Source organism: Ceratotherium simum, chromosome 2 (genome assembly GCF_057802395.1).
Source record: "Ceratotherium simum simum isolate JZ-2026a chromosome 2, ASM5780239v1, whole genome shotgun sequence".
NCBI classification, from domain to species: Eukaryota; Metazoa; Chordata; class Mammalia; order Perissodactyla; family Rhinocerotidae; genus Ceratotherium; species Ceratotherium simum.
The window spans coordinates 74421921-74442695 of NC_141901.1; the positions used below are offsets into that span (position 1 = coordinate 74421921).

The window sequence follows — 20775 nt, forward strand, 5'->3', positions numbered from 1 at the left end:
ATCATGTTGATTGATTTGCGGATGTTGAACCATCCCTGTGTCCCTGGTATAAATCCCACTTGATCATGGTGTATGATCTTTCTAATAATGTTTTGTGTATTGTTGAGGCTTTTGCATCTACGTTCATCAGCGATATTGGCCTGTAATTTTCCTTCTTTGTATTGTCTTTGTCTGGCTTTGGTATCAGGGTGATGTTGGCCTTGTGGAATGATTTAGGGAGTGTTCCATCTTCCTCTATTTTTTGGAATAGTTTGAGAAGGATGGGTATTAAATCTTCTTTGAATGTTTGGTAAAATTCACTGGAGAAGCCATCTGGTCCTGGACTTTTATTTTTGGGGAGGTTTTTGATTACTATTTCAATCTCTTTACTTGTGAATGGTCTATTCAGATTCTCTATTTCTTCTTGGTTCAATTTTGGGAGGTTGTATGAGTCTAAGAATTTATCCATTTCTTCTAGATTGTCCAATTTGTTGGCATATAATTTCTCATAGTATTCTCTTATAATCCTCTGTATTTCCGTGGTATCAGTTGTAATTTCTCCTCTTTCATTTCTAATTTTATTTACTTGAGGCTTTTCTCTTTTTTTCTTAGTAAGCCTGGTTAAGGGTTTGTCAATTTTGTTTATCTTCTCAAAGAACAAACTCTTTGTTTCATTAATCCTTTCTACTGTTTTTTTGGTCTCAATTTCATCTATTTCTGCTCTGATTTTTATTATTTCTCTCCTTCTGCTGACTTTGGGCTTTGTTTGTTCTTTTTTTGTCTAGTTCTGTTAGGTGTAATTTGAGGTTGCTTATTTGGGCTTTTTCTTGTTTCTTAAGGTGGGCTTGTGTCGCTATGAGTTTCTCTCTCAGGACTGCTTTTGCTGCATCCCATATGGTTTGGTATGGCATATTTTCATTGTCGTTTGTTTCTATATAGTTTTTGATTTCTCCTTTAATTTCATCAATGATCCATTGGTTGTTCAGTAGCATGTTGTTTAATCTCCACATTTTTGTCACTTTCCCAGTTTTTTTTCATGGTTGATTTCCAGTTTCATAGCATTATGGTCTGAAAAGATGCTTGTTATGATTTCAATCTTCTTAAATTTATTGAGGCTTGCTTTGTTTCCCAACATATGGTCTATCCTTGAGAATGTTCCATGTGTGCTTGAGAAGAATGTGTAGTCAGCTGTTTTTGGATGGAGTGCTCTGTATATGTCTACTAGGTCCATCTCGTCCAGTGTTTCATTTAAGTCTACTATTTCTTTATTGATCTTTTGTCTGGATGATCTATCCATTGATGTAAGTGGGGTATTAAGATTCCCTACTATTATTGTATTGTTGTTAATGTCTCCTTTTAGGTTTGTTCATAGTTGCTTTATGTACATTGGTGCTCCTATGTTGGGTGCATATATATTTATAAGTGATGTCTTCTCGGTGGAGTGTCCCTTTTATCATTATATATTTCCCTTCTTTGTCTCTCTTGACCTGTTTTATCTTGAGGTCTACTTTGTCTGATATGAGTATGGCAACACCTGCTTTCTTTTGTTTGCCATTAGCTTGGAGTACTGTCTTCCGTCCTTTCACTCTGAGCCTGTGCTTGTCTTTAGAGTTGAGATGTGTTTCCTGGAGGCAGCATATTGTTGGGTCTTGCTTTTTAATCCATCCTGCCACTCTGTATCTTTTGATTGGAGAGTTCAATCCCTTTACATTTAGGGTAATTATTGATATATGAGGGCTTAATGTTGCTGTTTTATCACTTATTTTCTGGTTCTTTTGCATTTCCTTTGTTTCTTGTCCCATTTGTTTCGGACTGCCAGTTCAGTTTGGTTGTTCTATCTTATGACTCTTCTAGTTTTCTCTTTGTTTATCATATGTGATTTTGTTTTGATTATTTGTTTAGTGTTTATCTTGAGGTTTGTGTAAAAAATCCTGTGTATGAGATAGTCCAATATCTGATGGCCTCCTATTTCCTTATACTAAGTCAATTCAATCACTTTCCTCTTCCCCTTCTAAGTTGTTCTTGTTATACCTTATTCTATTTTGTGTTGTTGGTGTGTATTTACAGTGATGAAGTTAAATTTATTTTTGGTGAATTCCTTCCTTTGATCTTCGATTTTGGTATTTAAGTGGTTGCTAACCTATTCTGGTAAAGATCTACTATTTTTCTGAGTTTGTCTACCTATTTTTCTCCTTGCTCCAAGCTTTGTATTCCCTTTCTCTTCTTTTTATCAGGCCTGAGGGCCTTCTTGAGTATTTCTTGTAGTGGGGTCTCATGGCCATGAACTTCCTTAGATTTTGTTTATCTGGGAAAGTTACTATTTCTCCATCATATTTGAAGGATAATTTTGCTGGATAGAGTATTCTTGGATGAAAGTTTTTGTCTTTCAGTATTTTGAATATATCATTCCAGTCTCACCTAGTTTGTAAAGTTTCTGTTGAGAAATCTGCTGAGAGCCCAATGGGAGTTCCTTTGTATGTTATTTTTTGTTTTTGTCTAGCTGCCCTTAATATTGTTTCTTTGTCATTGACCTTGGCCAGCCTTACCACTAGATGTCGTGGAGTGGGCCTTTGCCTGTTGATGTATTTGGGTGATCTATTGGCTTCGCTTGCTGGTATTTCCTGCTCCTTCCCCAGATTTGGGAAGTTCTCAGCTATTATTTCCTTGAATAGGCTCTCTGTTCCTCTTTCCCTCTCTTCTCCCTCAGGAATACCTATAATTCTTATGTTACATTTCCGAATAGAGTCAGATATTTCTCGGAGACTTTCTTTACTTCTTTTTAGTTTTAATTCTCTCTCCTCTTCCATCTGGAGCATATCCGTATTCCTATCCTCTATAGTGCTAATTCTTTCCTCCATATTGTCAGCTCTGTTCTTTAAAGATTCCAGATTCTCCTTTATCTCCTCCATTGTGTTCTTCATCTCCATAAGCACTGCTTGGTTTTTCTTTATGATTTCAATCTCTTTTGTGAAGAAACTCCTAATCTCATTGAATTGTTTGTCTGTGTTGTCTCCTATTTCATTGAGTTTTTTTATGATAGCTATTTTGAAATCTCTGTCATTTAGGTTATGGATTTCTGTGTCTTGAGGGTTGGTTTCTGGGTGCTTGTCATTTTCCTTCTGGTCTGGTGATTTCATGTACCTTTGCATTGTGGTTCCTGTATCGGCTTTGTTTTTCCTCATCCTGGAAATATCTGGTTGCAATTTCCAGCCGCCGCCACTGTGTGGGGGTAAAGGGCTGTTTAATTTGAGCCCCCTGCACTCTGCCCCGGCTGTTGGCTGCGATCTGCCGGTCACTTGGTCTGGTCTGGTCAGCTGAGCTGCAGGGTCTGGCTTGCGGGGGGGGGGTCTCTCTTTTGCCCACTGGGTCCCTGGTGTGAGGGGCTTCTCGTTTGCCCCTCATTATCCACTCTCCTGGGGTGCTCAGATGTTGATGGTACCCAGTAGCAGTTCTGAGTTCTCTGTGTGGGAGTTTCCCACTGGCTGAGAGAGCCCAAAGAGCTACAGTTTCCCTGCAGAGGGCCGCCCCCCACCGGGAGCCGCGCGGCTGGGGATTGCTGATCTGATGGGGAGGGAGAGGAGTTCTCCTTATCTCTCCTCACTTCCTCCGGGGGCCCAGCAGGTTCCCCTCTCAGATGTGCGGCAGTGTGGATCTTTCCGATCTTGCTTTTCGCTGTCTAGGATTCTGTTGTTGGTCTGTGATTGTTCTTTTTGTTGTATCTTATCAGGAAAAGAGTTTACAGGAAAGCTCACTCCGCCATGACGCTGACGTCTGCCAAAATTTTTATTGCTTTTATAAAGACTAATATTTTTCTTTTTTTAAAAAATTAGTTTATTGAGGTCATATTGGCTTATAACATTGTGTAATTTCCAGTGTCCCTTATTATTTTTCAGTTTCTGTGTAGACTACATCGTGCTCACTACCAATAGTTTGGTTCTTATCCATTACCATACATATACGCCCCTTTACCCCTTTCATCCTCCCCCACCACTTCCCCTCTGGTAACCACTAATCTGTTCTTATCCATATGTTTTATTTGTTTATTTATTTATTTATTTTTAAAATTTTTATTTATTTCTTTATTTGTGAGGAAGATCAGCCCTGAGCTAACATCCATGCCAATCCTCCTCTTTTTGCTGAGGAAGACCAGCCCTGGGCTAACATCTATTGCCAATCCTCCTCCTTTTTCTCCCCAAAGCCCCAGTAGATAGTTGTATGTCTTAGTTGCACATCCTTCTAGTTGCTGTATGTGGGATGCCACCTCAGCATGGCCGGAGAATTGGTGCATTAGTGCGCGCCTGGGATCTGAACCCAGGCCACCAGTAGCAGAGCGCATGCACCTAACCTGTAAGCCACGGGGCTGGCCCCCATATGTTTGTTTATCTCCCACATATGAGTAAAATCATGCAGTATTTGTTTCTCTCTCTCTGGCTTATTTCATTTAACATCATACCCTCAAGGTCCAGCCATGTTGTTGCAAATGGTACAATTTTGTCTTTATTTACGGCTGAGTAGTATTCCATTGTATATATATACCTCTTCTTTATCCATCCCTCAGTTGATGGGCACATGGGTTGCTTCCACATTTTGACTATTGTGAATAATGCTGCAATGAAATAGGGGTGCATAAATGTCTCTGAATTGTTGATTTCAAGTTCTTTGGATAAACACCCAGTAGCAGGATAGCTGGATCGTATGGTATTTCTATTTTTAATTTTTTGAGAAATATCCATACTGTTTTCCATAGTGACTTTACCAGTTTGCATTCCCACCAACAGTGTATGAGGGTTCCCTTTTCTCCACATCCTTTCCATCATTTGTTGTTTGTTGTCTTGGTAATTATAGCCATTCTGACTTGTGTAAGGTGATATCTCATTTTAGTTTTGATTTGCATTTCCCTAATAATTATTGATGTTGAACTTCTTTTCATGTGTCTGTTGACCATCCATATATCTTCTTGGAAAAACGTCTGTTCATATCCTCTGCCCATTTTTTGATTGGGTTGTCTTTTTTGTTGTTGTTGAGTTGTGTGTGTTCTTTATATTAACCCCTTGTCAGATATACAATGTGCAAATATTTTCTCCCAGTTGGTGAGTTGTCTTTTCATTTTGTTCCTTGTTTCCTTTGCCTTGCAGAAGCTCTTTAATCTGATGTAGTCGCATTTGTTTATTTTTTCTTTTGTTTCCCTTGCCTTAGTAGACATGGTATTTGAAAAGCTGCTGCAAAGACCAATATCAAAGAGTGTACTGCCTATATTTTCTTCTAGGACTTTTATGGTTTCAGGTCTTACAGTCAAGTCTTTAATCCATTTTTTTTTTTTTTTACACAGAATAAATAATTGTTTATTTATTTATTCCAGATCATCACTTTTAATGATTCAATAAATATCCTTTCAGTCATTTATCTACACATATGCAAACTAACACATGGAATATGTATATGAATTTTTTTTTTTTTTTTATTGCAGTAACATTGGTTTATAACATTGCAAAAATTTCAGGTGTACATCATTGTACTTCTATTTCTGCATGGACTTTGAGTTAATTTTTGTGTATGGTGAAAGATAATGGTCTACTTTCATTCTTTTACATTTGGCTGTCCAGTTTTCCCAACACCACTTATTAAAGAGACTTTCCTTTCTCCATTGTACGTTCTTGGCTCCTTTGTTGAAGATTAGCTGACCATAGCTGTGTGGTTTTATTTCTGGGCTTTCAATTCTGTACCCTTGAGCTGTGTGTGTGTTTTTGTGCCACTACATGCTGTTTTGATTACTATAGCTTTGTAGTATATTTTGAAGTCAGGGATTTTGATTCCTCCAGCTTTGTTCTTTTTTCTCAGGGTTGCTTTGGCTATTTGGGGTCTTTTCTTGTTTCATATAAATTTTAGGATTCTTTGTTCTATTTCCATGAAGAATGTCTTTGGGATTCTGATTGGAATTGCACTGAATCTGTAGATTGCTTTAGGTAACATGGACATTTTAACTATGTTTTTTCTTCCAATCCACGAGCATGGAATATCTTTCCATTTCTTTATGTCTTCTTCAATTTCTTTCTTTCCTTCTTTGTGTCATCCTTGTCTGGTTTTGGTATCAGGATAATGTTGGCCTCATAGAATGAGTTAGGAAGCAATCCATCTTCTTCAATTTTTTTGAATAATTTGAGAAGGATAGGTATTAAATCTTCTTTGAAAGTTTGGTAGAATTCTCCAGACAAGCCATCTGGTCCTGAACTTTTTTTGGGGGGAGGTTGCTGATTACTTTTTCAATCTTTTTACTTGTGATTGGTCTACTCAGATTCTTTATTTCTTCTTAATTCAGTTTTGAGAGGTTGTATGAGTCTAAGAATTTATCCATTTCTTCCAGGTTATCCAATTCATGGGTATACAGTTTTTCATAGTGTTCTCATATAATTCTTTGTATTTCTGTGGTATCTGTTGTAAGTTCTCCTCTTTCATTTCTTTTATTTTTTATTGCAGTAATATTGGTTTATAACATTATACAAATTTCAGGTGTACATCATTATATTTTGATTTCTATGTAGATTACATCATGTTCACCACCCAAAGACTAATTACAATCCGTCACCACCCACATGTGCCTAACCTTCTCTTTACCCCCACTCCCTCCCCCCTTCCCCTCTGGTAACCACCAGTCCAATCTCTGTCTCTATGTGATTGTTTGTTGTTTTTATCTTCTACTTCTAAGTGAGATCATATGGTGTTTGACTTTCTTCATCTGACTTATTTTGCTTAGCATAATACCCTCAAATGTCTGGATTTCATTGTTTCTTATGGCTGAATATTATTCTATTGTGTATATATACTACATGTTCTTTATCCATTCGTCCCATGATGGGCACCTAGGTTGCCTCCAAGTCTTGGTTATTGTGAATAACCTGCTGGTGGGAGTGCAAACTGGTGCAGCCACTATGGAAAGCAGTATGGAGATTCCTCAAAAAATTAAGGATAGAACTACCATATGATCCAGCTATTCCACTGCTGGGTATTTATCCAAAGAACTTGAAAACATCAATGCGTAAAGATACATGCACCCCTGTGTTCATTGCAGCATTATTCACAATAGCCAAGACTTGGAAGCAACCTAAGTGCCCATCAAGGGACGAATGGATAAAGAAGATGTGGTATATATACACAATGGAATACTACTCAGCCATAAGAAACGATGAAATCCAGCCATTTGTGACAACATGGGTGGACATTGAGGGTAATACGCAAAGTGAAATGTCAGAGGGAGAAGGTCAAATACTGTATGATTTCCCTCATTAAGTAGTAGATAATAACAACAACAAACAAACACATAGAGATAGAGATCGGATTGCTGGTTACCAGGGGGGAAGGGGGAGGGGGGAGGGCGAAGGGGATAGTTCGGCACAGGTGTGTGGTGATGGGTTGTGATTAGAATTTGGGTGGTGAACATGATGTAATCTATGCAGAAATAGAAGTATAATGATATACAACTGAAATTTATACAATGTTATAAACCAATGTTACTGCAATAAACTAACAATTAAAAAAAAGAAAATACGTTGCTAAGACTGATGTCAAAAAGTGTACTTATGTTTTCTTTTAGAATTTTCATGGTTTCACGTCTTAGAGTCAAGTCTTTAATACATTTTGAGTTACTTTTGTTTATGGTGTAAGATAATGGTCTACTTTGATTCTTTTGCATGTGGCTGTCCAGTTTTCCCAGCACCATTTATTGAAGACACTTTCCTTTATCCATTGTATGCTCTTGTCTCCCTTGTCAAAAATTAACTGTCCATAGATGTGTGGGTTTATTTCTGGGCAGTGATTCTGTTCCATTGGTCTGTGTGTCTGTTTTTGTGCCAGTACTATGCTGTTTTCCTTACTATAGCTTAGTAATATATTTTGAAATCAGGGAGTGTGATACCTCCAGCTTTGTTCTTTTTTCTCAGGATTCCTTTGGCTATTTGGGTCTTTCCTGGTTCCATACAAATTTTAGGGTTTTTTGTTCTATTTCTGTGAAAAATGTTGTTGGAACTTTGATAGGGATTGCATTAAATCTATAGATTGCTTTAGGAAGTATGGACATTTTCACTATCTTAATTACTCCAATCTAAGAGCACAGAATATCTTTCCATTTCTTTGTGTCTTCTTCAATTTCTTTCAACTCTGTTTCACAGTTTTCAGTGTACAGATTTTTCACCTCTTTTGTTAAGTTTATTCCTAGGTATTTTATTCTGCTTGTTACAATAGTAGATAGGATTGTATTCTTAATTTCTCTTTCTGCTACTTCTCTGTTATTGTATAGAAACACAACTGATTTTTGTATGTAGGTCTTGTATCTCACAACTTTGCCATGTGCATTTATTATTTCTAAAAGTTTTTTTGTGGATTCTTTAGGGTTTTCTACATACAAAATCATGTCATCTGCAATAGTGACAGTTCACTTCTTCCTTTCCAATTGGGATCACTTTTGTTTCTTTTTCTTGCCTGATTGCTCCAGCTAGGACTTCCAATACTGTGTTAAACAAGAGTGGTGAAAGTGGCCATCATTGTCTGCTTCCTGTTCTTAGAGGGATAGCTTTCAGTTTTTCACCATTGAGAATGATATTAGCTATGGGCTTGTCATATATGGCTTTTATTGTGTTGAGGTACTTTCCTTCTATGCCCATTTTATACAGAGCTTTTATCATAAATGGATGCTGTATCTTGTCAAATGCCTTCTCTGCATCTTCTGAGATAATAATGTGATTTTTCTTCTTCATCTTATTAATGTGGTGTATCACCTTGATTGATTTGCAGATGTTAGACCATCCCTGCATCCCTGGAATAAATCTGACTTGATCATATTGTATGATCCTTTTAATGTATTGTTGTATTCGATTTGCTAGTATGTGGTTGAGGATTTTTGCATCAATGTTCATCGGTGATATTGGCCTGTAATTTTCCTTTTAGTGTTGTCCTTGTCTGGTTTTGGTATCAGGATAATGTTAGCTTTGTAGAATGAGTTAGAAAGCTTCCCCTTGTCTTCAAATTTTTGGAAGAGTTTGAGAAAGATAGGTATTAAGTCTTCTTTGAATGTTTGGTAGAATTCACGAGGGAAGCCATCTGGTCCTGGACTTTTATTTTTTGGGAGGTTTTTGATTACTATTTTGATCTCCTTACTGGTGATTGGTCTATTCAGATTCTCTATTTCTTCTTGATTCAGTTTTGGAAGATTGCATGATTCTAAGAATCTATCCATTTCTTCTAGATCATCCAATTTGTTGGTGCATAGCTTTTCATAGTGTTCTCTTATAATCTTTTGTATTTCTGAGGTGTCCGTTGTAATTTCTCCTCTTTCATTTCTGATTTGATTTATTTGAGCCTTCTCTCTTTTTTCCTGGTGAGTCTAGCTAAAGCTTCATCAATTTTGTTTTTCTTTTCAAAGAACTAGCTCTTGGTTTCATTGATTTTTTCTACTGTTTTTTTTTTAGTCTCTATCATTTATTTCTGCTCTGATTTTTATTATTTCCCTCCTTCTACTGATTTTGGGCTTTATTGTTTTTTCCTTTTCCTGTTCTTTTAGGTACACTGTTAGATTGTTTATTTGAGATTTTTCTTGTTTGTTGAGGTAGACCTTTATTGTTATAAACTTCTCTCTTAGAACTGCCTTAGCTGTATCCCATAAATTCTGGCATGTCATATTTTCATTTTCCTTTGTCTCTAGGTATGTTTTTTATTTCTCCTTTGATTTCTTCATTGATTCAGTCATTGTTCAGTAGCATTTTGATTAATCTCCACATATGTGTGGCTTTTCTGATTTTCTTCCTATAGTTGATTTCTAGTTTCATATCATTGTGGTCAGAAAAGATGCTTGGTATTATTTCAATCTTCTTATATTTTTGGAGACTTGTTTTGTGGCCTAATATGTGATCAATCCTGGAGAATGTTGCATATGCATTTGAAAAGATTGTGTATTCTTCATTTTTTAGAGGGAACTTCTGTACATATAGACTAAGTTCATCTGGTCTAGTGTGTCATTTAAGGCCAACGTTTCCTTATTGATCTTCTGTTTGGATGATCTATCGATTGGTGTAAGTGGAGTGTTAACGTCCCCTACTATTATTGTGTTACTGTCTTTTTCTCCTTTTATGTCTGTTAAATATTGATTTCTATATTGAGGTGCTCCTCTGTTGGGTGCACAGATATTTACGAGTGTTATATCCTCTTGTTGGATTATTCCCTTCATCATTACTTAGTGCCCCTCTTAGTCTCTTGTTACAGTTTTTGTTTTGAAGTCTATTTTGTCTGACATAAGTATTGCTACCCTAGCTTCTTTTCATTGCCATTTGCATGGAGTATCGTTTTCCATCCTTCACTTTCAGTTTGTGAGAGTCTTTAGGTCTGAAATATCTCTTGTATACAGCATATATATGGGTCTTGTTTTGTTATCCAATCAGCCACTCTATGCCTTTTGATTGGAGCATTTGGTCCATTGACATTTAAAATAGCTATTGATAAGTGTGTACTCATTGCCATTTGTTACTTTTTTTTCTCAGTGTTTTAGTAGATCTTCTCTGTTCCTTTCTTCTTCTCTTGCTCTCTTCCCTTGTAGTTTGATGACTTTCTTTAATATTATGTTTGGGTTTCTTTCTCTTAGTTTTTTGTGTATTTATTATAGGTTTCTGGTTTGTGATTACCATGAGGTTCATATATAATAACCTACATATATAGCAATCTAAATTAAGTTGACGGTCTTTTTAGTTTGACCTCTTTCTAAAAGCTCTACTCTGGGGCCAGCCCCGTGGCATAATGGTTAAGTGCTAGCACTCTGCTGCTGGCAGCCCAGGTTCGGATTCTGGGTGTGCACCGACACACCACTTGTCAGGCCATGCTGTGGCGGCGTCCCATATAAAGTGGAGGAAGATTGGCACGAATGTTAGCTCAGGGTCAGTCTTCCTCAGCAAAAGGAGGAGGATTGGCATGGACGTTAGCTCAGGGCGGATCTTCCTCACACACACACAAAATAAATAAAAAAACAAAATCTCTACTCTTTTACTCCCCTCCTCCCACATTTTATGTTTTTGATATCCTATCTAACCTCATTTTTTTGTTTGTGTATCCATTACCCTCTCATCTGGAAATAGCTAATTTTTTCCTATTTGTGGTCTTTTTCCCCCTTCAATAAGTTCATTTAACATTTCTTGTAGGATTAGTTTCTTGGTGATATACTCCTTTAATTTTTGCTTATCTGGGAATCCATTCTGAATGGTAACCTTGCTGGGTAGAATATTCCTGGTTGCTGTAGGTTTTTTTCCTTTAGCACTTTAAATATATTGTGCTGCTCTCTTCTAGCCCATAGGTTTCTGCTGAAAAGTCAGCTAATAGCCTTATAGGGTTACCTTTGTATGTATCCTCTTTCATTTCTAATTTTATTTATTTGAGCCTTCTCTCTTTTTTTCTTAGTGAGTTGGCTAAGGGTTTGTCAATTTTGTTTATCTTCTCAAAGATCCATTTCTTAGTTTCATTGATTGTTTCTATTTTTTTAGTCTCTATTTCATATTTCTGCTGTAATTGTTTTTATTGATGTCATAATAGTTTTACTATTGTGAAATTTTAGTTGTACATTATTGTTTATCAGTCACCATATAAATGCTCCCCTTCACTCCTTGTGCCCTCTCCCCAACTCCCTTCCCCCTGGTAACCACCAAACTGTTCTCTCTGTCCATGTGTTAGTTTATCTTCCACATATTAGTGAAATCATATGGTGTTTGTCTTTCTCTGTCTGGCTTATTTTGGTTAACATAATACCCCCCAGGTCCATCCATGTCGTTTCAAATGGGACGATTTTGTCTTTTGTATGGCTGAGTAGTATTCCATTATACATATAGAATACATATAGAATACCATGTCTTCTTTATCCAATCATCCATCAATGGACACTTGGGTTGCTTCCAATTCTTGGCTATGGTGAATAATGCTGCAATGAACATAGGGGTGCATAAGCCTCCTTGGATTGTTGATTTCAGGTTCTTCGGGTAAATATCCAGTAGTGGGAGAGCTAGATCATAAGGCATTTCTATTTCTAATTTTTTGAGGAATCCCCATACTGTTTTCCATAGGGGCTCCACCAGTTTGCATTCCCACTTGCAGTGAATGAGTGTTCCCTTGTCTCCACAACCTCTCCAACATTTGCTATTTTTTGTCTTGGTGATTATAGCCATTCTAATGAGTATAAGGTGATATCTTAGTGTAGTTTTGATTTCCATTTCCCTGATGATTAGTGATGTTGAACATCTTTTCATGTGCCTATTGGCCATCTGTATTTCTTTCTTGTAAAAATGCCTGTTCATACCCTCTGCCCATTTTTTTGATCAGGTTGTTTGTTTTTTTGTTGTTCAGTTGTGTGTATTCTTTATATACTATGGAGATTATATATTATGGAGATCCAATCCCTTGTCAGATATATGATTTGCAAATATTTTCTTCCAGCTGGTGGGTTGTCTATTCATTTTGATCCTGGTTTCATTTACTTTGCAGGAGCTCTTTAGTCTGATGCAGTCCCACGTGTTTATTTTTTCTTTTGTTTCCCTTGTCCAAGTAGACATGGAATTCAAAAAGATCCCTCTTTGACCAATGTCAAAGAGTGTTCTGCCTATATTTTTTTCTAGGGGTTTTATAGTTTCAGGTCTTACCTTCAAGTCTTTGATCCATTTTGAGTTAATTTTTGTGTATGGCCAAAAACATGGTCTCCTTTCATTCTTTTATGTGTGGTTGTCCAGTTTTTCCAGCACTATTTATTGAAGAGACTTTCCTTTCTCCCTTGTATGTTCTTAGCTGCTTTATTGAAGATTAGCTGACCATAGATGTGTGGTTTTATTTCTGGGCTTTCAATTCTGTTCCATTGATCTGTGTGTCTTTTTTTTTTTTGTACCAGTACCATGTTGTTATAATTATTATAGTTTTGTAGTATATTTTGAAGTCAGGGATTGTGATGCCTCCAGTTTTGTTCTTTTTTCTCAGGATTGCTTTTGCTATTCAGGGTCTTTCGTTGCCCCATATGAATTTTAGTATTCTTTGTTCTATTTATTTTTATTATTATTATTTTTTGTGGGGAAGCTTAGCCCTGAGCTAGCATCCAATGCCAATCCCCCTCTTTTTGCTGAGGAAGATTCACCCTGGTCTAACATCCATGCCCATCTTCCTCTACTTTATAGGAGATGCCACCACAGCATGGCTGGACAAACTGTGTGTCAATCCGCACCTGGGATCTGAACTTGCAAACCCTGGACCACTGAAATGGAGCACGTGAACTTAATCAATACATCACTGGGCCAGCCCTTCTTTGTTCTATTTCTGTAAGAATGTCATTAGGATTCTGATTGGGATTGCATTGAATCTGTAGATTGCTTTACGTAGTTTGGACATTTAACGATGTTTATTCTTCCAATCCATGTGCATGGGATATCTTTCCATTTCTTTATGTCACCTTCCATTTCTTTCAATAATGTTTTATAGTTGTCATTGTATAGGTCTTTCACCTCCTTGGGTAAATTTATTCATAGATATTTTACTCTCTTTATTGCAATTCTACATGGGATTGTATTCTTGAGTTCTCTCTCTGTTAGTTCGTTGTGAGAGTAAAGAAATGCAACTGATTTTTGTAAGTTGATTTTGTACCCTGTAAATTTGCTGTAGTTGTTGATTATTTCTAATAGTTTTCTGATGGATTCTTTAGGGTTTTTTGTATATAAAATCATGTCGTCTTCAAACAGCAAGAGTTTCACTTATTTGTTGCCTATTTGGATTCCTTTTATTCCTTTTTCTTGCCTAATTGCTCTGGCCAAAACCTCCCGTACTATGTTGAATAAAAGTGGCAAGAGTGGGCACCCTTGTCTTGTTCCTGTTCTCAGAAGATGGCTTTCAGTTTTTCACTGTTGAGTATGACGTTGGCTGTGGGTTTATCATATAATGGCCTTTATTGTGTTGAGGTACTTTCCTTCTATACTCATTTTCTTGAGAGTTTTTATCATAAATGGATGTTGGATCTTGTCAAATGATTTCTCTGCATCTACTGAGATGATTGTGTGGTTTTTATTCCTTGTTTTGTTAATGTGGTGTATCACATTGATTGATTTGTGGATGTCGAACCATCCCTGCGTCCCTGGGATAAATCCCACGTGATCATGGTGCATGATCTTTTTAATGTATTGCTGTATTCAGTGTGCGATATTTTGTTGAGGATTTTTGCATCTATGTTCATCAGCAATATTGTCTTGTAATTTTCCTTCATTGTATTGTCTTTGTCTTGCTTTGGTATCAGGGTAATGTTGGCCTCATAGAACGTGTTAGGAAGTGTTCCATCATCAGGAGGTTGTATGAGTCTAAGAAGTTTTCCACTTCTAGACTGTCCAATTTATTGGCATATAATTTTTCATAGTATTCTCTTATAATTCTTCATATTTCTATGGTATCCATTGTAATTTCTCCTCTTTCATTTCTAATTTTATTTATTAGGGTTCTCTTTTTTTCCTCTTGAGTCTGGCTAAGGGTTTGTCAATTTTGTTTATCTTCTCAGAGAATCAGCTCTTAGTTTCATTGTTCCTTTCTACTGTTGTTTTTTTTTTTTAATTTCAATTTCATTTATTTCTGCTCTTATTTTTGTTATTTCCCTCCATTTGCTGACTCTGGGCTTTGTTCTTCTTTTTCTAATTCTGTTAGGTGTAGTTTAAGATTGTCTATTTGAGATTTTTCTTGTTTGTTAAGATGGGCCTGTATTACTATAAGTTTCCCTTTCACGACTGCTTTTGCTCCATCCCATATGAGTTGGTATGGTGTATTCTCATTTTCATTTGTCTCCAGATATTTTTTGATGTCTCCTTTAATTTCTTCAATGATCCGTTGGTTGTTCAGGAGCATGTTGTTTAATATTCACATCTTTGTCACTTTCCCAGTTTTTTCTTGTAGTTGATTGCTAGTTTTATAGCATTATGGTCAGAAAAGATGCTTGATATGATTTCAATCTTCTTAAATTTATTGAGGCTTGCCTTGTTTCCCAACTGATGGTCTATCCTTGAGAATGTTCCATGTGTGGTTGAGAAGAATGTGTATTCTGCTGTGCTTGGATGGAGTGCTCTCTATATATCTATTAAGTCCATCTTGTCTCATTTTTCATTTAAGTCCGCTATTTTCTTATTCACTTTCTGTGGATAGGATGATCTATCCATTGATGTAAGTGGGATGTTAAAATCCCCTACTGTTATTGTGTTGTTGTTAATATCTCCTTTTTGGTTTGTTAATAGTTGCTTTATGTACTTTGGTGCTCCTACTTTGGGTGCATATTTATTTATAAGTGATATGTCTTCTTGGTGGAGCATCACTTTTATCATTATATATTGTCCCTCTTTGTCTCTCATTACTTATTTTATCTTGAAGTCTACTTTGTGTGATATAAATATGACAACACCTGCTTTCTTTTGTTTGCCATCAGCTTGGAGTATTGTCTTCCATCCTTTCACTCTGATCCTGTGTTTGTCTTTAGAGCTGAGCTGTGTTTCCTGGAGGCAGCATGTTGTTTGGTCTTGTTTTTTATTCCATCCTGCCACTCTATGTGTGTGGAGAATTCAATCCACTTACACTTAGAGTGATTATTAATATATGAGGGCTTAATGTTGCTATTTTATCACTTATTTTCCAGTTCTGTATTTCCTTTGTTTCTTGTCTGGTGTGTTTTGGACTACCAATTCAGTTTGGTAGATCTGTATGATGGTTTCCTTAATTTTCTCTTTATATATCATATGTGTCTCTGTTCTGATTATTTGTTTAGTGGTTACCGTGAAGTTTGTTTAAAAAAACTTATAGATGAGATAGTCCATTTTCTGATGGCCTCTTATTTCCTTAGACTAAGTCGATTCCATCCCTTTCCTCTTCCCCTTCAAATTATTATTGTCACAACTTATTCCATCTTGTGTTGTGAGTTTGTGGTTAAAGTGATGAGGTTATATATATTTTTGGTGTTTTCCTTCCCTTTGTCTTGGATGTTATAATTAAGTGTTTGCTAACCTGTTCTGATAGAGAACTGCAATTTTTCTGATTTTGTCAACCTATTTTTCTCCTTGCTCAAGGCTATATCCCCTTTATCTTTTTTTTCAGGCATGAAGGCCTTCTTGAGCATTTCTTGTAGTCTGGGTCTTGTGGCAATGAACTCTTTAGCTTTTATTTATCTGGGAAACCTGTTATTTCTCCACCAGATCTGAAGGATATTTTTGCTGGATAAAGTATTCTTGGCTGAAAGTTTTTGTCTTTCAGAATTTTGAATATGTCATTCCATTCTCTCCTAGCCTGTAACGTTTCTTCCAAGAAATCCACTGAAAACCTGATAGGGGTTCATTTGTTCGTTGTTTTCTTCTGCCTTGTTGCCCTTTTTTTTCTTTGTCATTGACTTTTGCCAGTTTTACTATTATATGCCTTGGAGAAGGTTTTTTAGTATTGACATAATTAGACATTCTATTAGCCTCATGTATTTGTAAATCTGGTTCCTTCCCTAGGTTGTGGAAGTTCTCAGCTATTATTTCTTTGAGCAAACTCTCTACCCCCTTCTCCCTCTGAAATACCTATAATCCATATGTTGCTTTTCCTAACTGAGTCAGATATTTCTCTAAGAATTCCTTCATTTTTTTAAAGCTTAATTCTCTTTCCTTCTCCACCTGTAGCTTTTCTGTTTTTATCCTCCAAGTCACTAATTCTTTCCTCCATTACATCGGTGTTACTTTTTAAGTATTCTAGATTATTTTTTGTCTCATTAATTGTGTTCTTCATATCCAGAATTTCTGCTTGTTTTTTTTTATAGTTTCAACCTCTGGTGAGATATTTCTTCTTCTCATTAATTTTATTCCTAAGTCACTGAACTGTCTTTCTGAGTTTTCTTCTAACTTGTTGAGTTTCTTTATGACAGATATTTTGAATTCTCTGTCATTTAGATTGTAAATTTCTGTGCCTTCAGGATTGGTTTCTGGAGAATTGTCATTTTCCTTCTGGTCTGAATTGTTGCTGTAGTTTCTCATGATGTTTGATAAACTAATCTTTTGTCAGTGCATTTGTGGTAGTCTTAGGTCACAGATTCCAACTGCTACCACTAGGGGGAAGCAGAAGCTGTGTTTCTGATCCCACCACATCTGCTGAAAGTTGTGTGGGTACTATGGGCACTTGGGCTGGCCAGGAGAGTATCCAGGTGTGTGTATAGATCTGCCACAGCCTCTTAGGGTCACGCTGGGCACTGTGCTTTGTGGGTGGGCTTCCTTGTGGGATCTGAGCCTGGGCCACTCCCTGAGGACACAGTGGCACGATGGCCTCTCTCACTGCTGGGAAAGTGATCACGATCAGGCTAAGGGGTGCTGCTGCCTCTTCCTACAGTTTCCCTGAGCACGTTCACGCTTTCTGGATGCAGTGGCACTATGGGCACTAGCACCAGCCAGGAAATCATTCATGTGCATGCACAGGGCTGCTGGGGAAGGACAGGGGAATGCTCACCTATCTCCACCACTTCCTGGAGGGGCAGTCCATCCATCTTCAGATGTATAGCTGCCTAGGTCTCTCAGGCATCCTGTTGTGCTGTGTGGGTTTCCTCCATTTGTCAATGATTGTCCATTTAGTTGTAGTTCAAAGGGGGAGAGATAAAGGGAACAGCTCACTGTGCTGTGTTGCTGATGTCACTCCATAAACTTTTTCTTAATCCAGAATTTTAAGTTGTCTTCAGGACAAGGCTTTGTCTGAAAAGATTATTCATGTTAGGTCATATTTCCCAATTCCTAGGCTTCAGTTATTTCCAATACTTATTGTCTGCTCATTTTGACTCTTGCCCCTATTCTCAAACCTATTGTAGCAGTGCAGTCATGGTAGACAGTCAGCATACTGCTCTGTCCTACCTCAAGTGTCTTTCTCCTATTCTCTCTCAGGCTTTCTTCAAGCTGTGAATAGAAGCCCACTTTGCACAAGCACAGCATGTAAGTTTAGGGATGTTTAAGAGCCATCTCGTAACTCTCAATCAATGGGAAACATGAGTTGTTGGATCAATCCCCATAGTGCCATTCAGAGGACAATTATGACATGCATTTTAAATAGTTCTTCAGTTCTTCTATTGAGATTGATCTCCAGTTCCCCACAATGGTCACCAGCTCAGTAATTCACTTTTTTGATTTTTCCATTTCCCCTGTTTTACTCTTGCTTTCACCCTTCTCCCTTTGTCTGGCTTCCTGTTACCATTTCTGAAATAAACCGCAAGCATCCAAGTCTCTTTTCCTGGGAGGAAGAACCCAGGTAGAAACACATTCTCTCCATAGGAGCTTAAGACTTTACTACTTCTCTCATCATTTAAATTAACCTTTAAAGAAACTACATTATATCAGCATTTATGTTAAGAAATATATAGGGGCAAAATTATCATTTCATGCATATGATATATTTGTGTATGTGGGTTCATGTGTTATTATGATCAAATTTCTATAAATTCTTTATTGATATAAAGCACTTTTCAGAGGGAAATTCACTCATTCATGTACTACTGGATATATTATGAATTTGACCAGATGGTGGCAGTGTCTACAAGCCTTTATATCTTAGGTATAGCCTTGTGCTGCATTCACAGGAACTATGTTGTTTCTTTTTTTTTTTCTTAATATTTTTTCTCTTTATTTATTTATTTTAATTTTTTGTTTATTGCAGTAACATTGGTTTATAACATTGTATAAATTTCAGGTGTACATCATTATACTTCTATTTCTGCATAGATTACATCATGCTCACCACCCAAATACTACTTACAACCCATCACCACACACGTGCCGAATTATCCCTTTTGCCCTCCTCCCTCCCCCCTTCCCCTCTGGTAACCACCAATCCAATCTCTGTCTTTATGTGTTTGTTTATTGTTGTTATTATCTACTACTTAATGAAGGAAATCATACGGTATTTGACCTTCTCCCTCTGACTTATTTCACTTTGCACAATACACTCAATGTCCATCCATGTTGTCACAAATGGCTGCATTTCATTGTTTCTTATGGCTGAGTAGTATCTCCATACTGTTTTCCATAGTGGCTGCACCAGTTTGCACTCCCACCAGCAGTGTATGAGAGTTCCCTTCTCTCCACATCCTCTCCAACACATGTTGTTTCCTGTCTTGTTAATTATAGCCATTCTGATGGGCGTGAGGTGATATCTCATTGTAGTTTTGATTTGCATTTCCCTGATAGTTAATGATTTTGAACATCTTTTCCTGTGTCTGTTGGCCATCTGTATATCTTCTTTGGAGAAATGTCTGTTCAGGTCTTTTTCCCATTTTTTAATTGGGTTGGTAGTTTTTTTGTTGTTGAGATGCATGAGTTCTTTATATATTTTAGAGATTAACCCCTTATCAGATGTATGGTTTGAAAATATCTTCTCTCAATTGTTAGGTTGTCTTTTCGTTTTGTTGATGGTTTCCTTTGCTGTGCAGAAGCTTTTTAGTTTGATGTAGTCTCATTTGTTTATTTTTTCTATTGTTTCTCTTGCCTGGTCAGACATGGTGCTTGAAAATATGTTGCTAAGACCAATGTGGAAGAGCGTACTGCCTATGTTTTCTTCTAGAAGTTTCATAGTTTCAGGTCTTACATTCAAGTCTTTAATCCATTTGGAGTTAATTTTTGTGTATGGTGGAAGGTAAGGGTCTACTTTCATTTTTTTGCATATGGCTATCCAGTTTTCCCAACACCATTTGTTGAAGAGACTTTCTTTTCTCCATTGTATGTTCTTGGCTCCTTTGTCAAAGATTAGCTGTCCATAGATGTGTGGGTTTATTTCTGGGCTTTTGATTCTATTCCATTGATCTGTGTGTCTGTTTTTGTGCCAGTACCATGCTGTTTTGGTTACTATAGCTTTGTAGTATATTTTGAAATCAGGGAGTGTGATACCTCCAGCTTTGTTCTTTTTTCTCAGGATTCCTTTACCTATTCAGGGTCTTTTGTTGTTCCAAATAAATTTTAGGATTCTTTGTTCTATTTCTGTGAAAAATGTTGTTGGAACTTTGATAGGGATTGCATTGAATCTATAGATTGCTTTAGGAAGTATGGACATCTTAACTATGTTAATTGTTCCAATCCAAGAGCACGGAATATCTTTCCATTTCTTTGTGTCTTCTTCAATTTCTTTCAGCAATATTTTATAGTTTTCCATGTACAGCTCTTTCACCTCTTTGGTTAAGTTTATTCCTAGGTATTTTATTCTTTTTGTTGCAATTGTAAATCGGATGGTATTCTTAATTTCTCTTTCTGCTATTTCGTTGTTAGTGTATAGAAATGCAACTGATTTTTTGTATGTTGATTTTGTATCCTGCAACTTTACCATATTCGTTTATTACTTCTAAAAGTTTTCTGGTGGATTCTTTAGGGTTTTCTATATATAAAATCATATTTTTTCTTAATCTGTGCTTGGGATGGAAAGGCCATGTCTAGCAAATGCAGGAAGAACTACCTGTTAAAGGTCTGTATAAACTTCACCAATGCCCAGCCCACTCAGTCTAGCTGACATCACCTTGACATGTACCAAAATGTTAGGCTTCCTCGCTCACTCATAGAGGCCTGCACACCTGGGTGAATGTCCCCTCCCCCTCAAGCAAACCAGCCTGTTCCTCATTACCACTGACTATATTCCCTCACCACTTATTTCTCTTTGGCCTATCTAGGAGCTACTGGCAGTGCTATGTTGTTGGGAGTTAGACAACTAGTTATGCAGACATGTGGATGCGTGGCCCAGGCACCCCGGCAGGAACTCACTTGGATGATGCTGAGACAGATGGAG

At 37.0% G+C, this 20775-nt stretch overlaps 1 protein-coding gene across 1 annotated transcript in view; it reads left to right on the plus strand.

The window, feature by feature from the left end:
- Positions 1-13042: 13042 nt before the first annotated feature.
- Positions 13043-20775, plus strand: part of LOC101392488 (guanylate-binding protein 6-like) — a 28220-nt gene continuing 20487 nt past the window's right edge. Inside the window, exon 1 of the mRNA XM_087447919.1 lies at positions 13043-13301. The gene's annotated coding sequence lies outside the window, so the exon portion shown is untranslated. The remainder of the gene's footprint in view (positions 13302-20775) is intronic.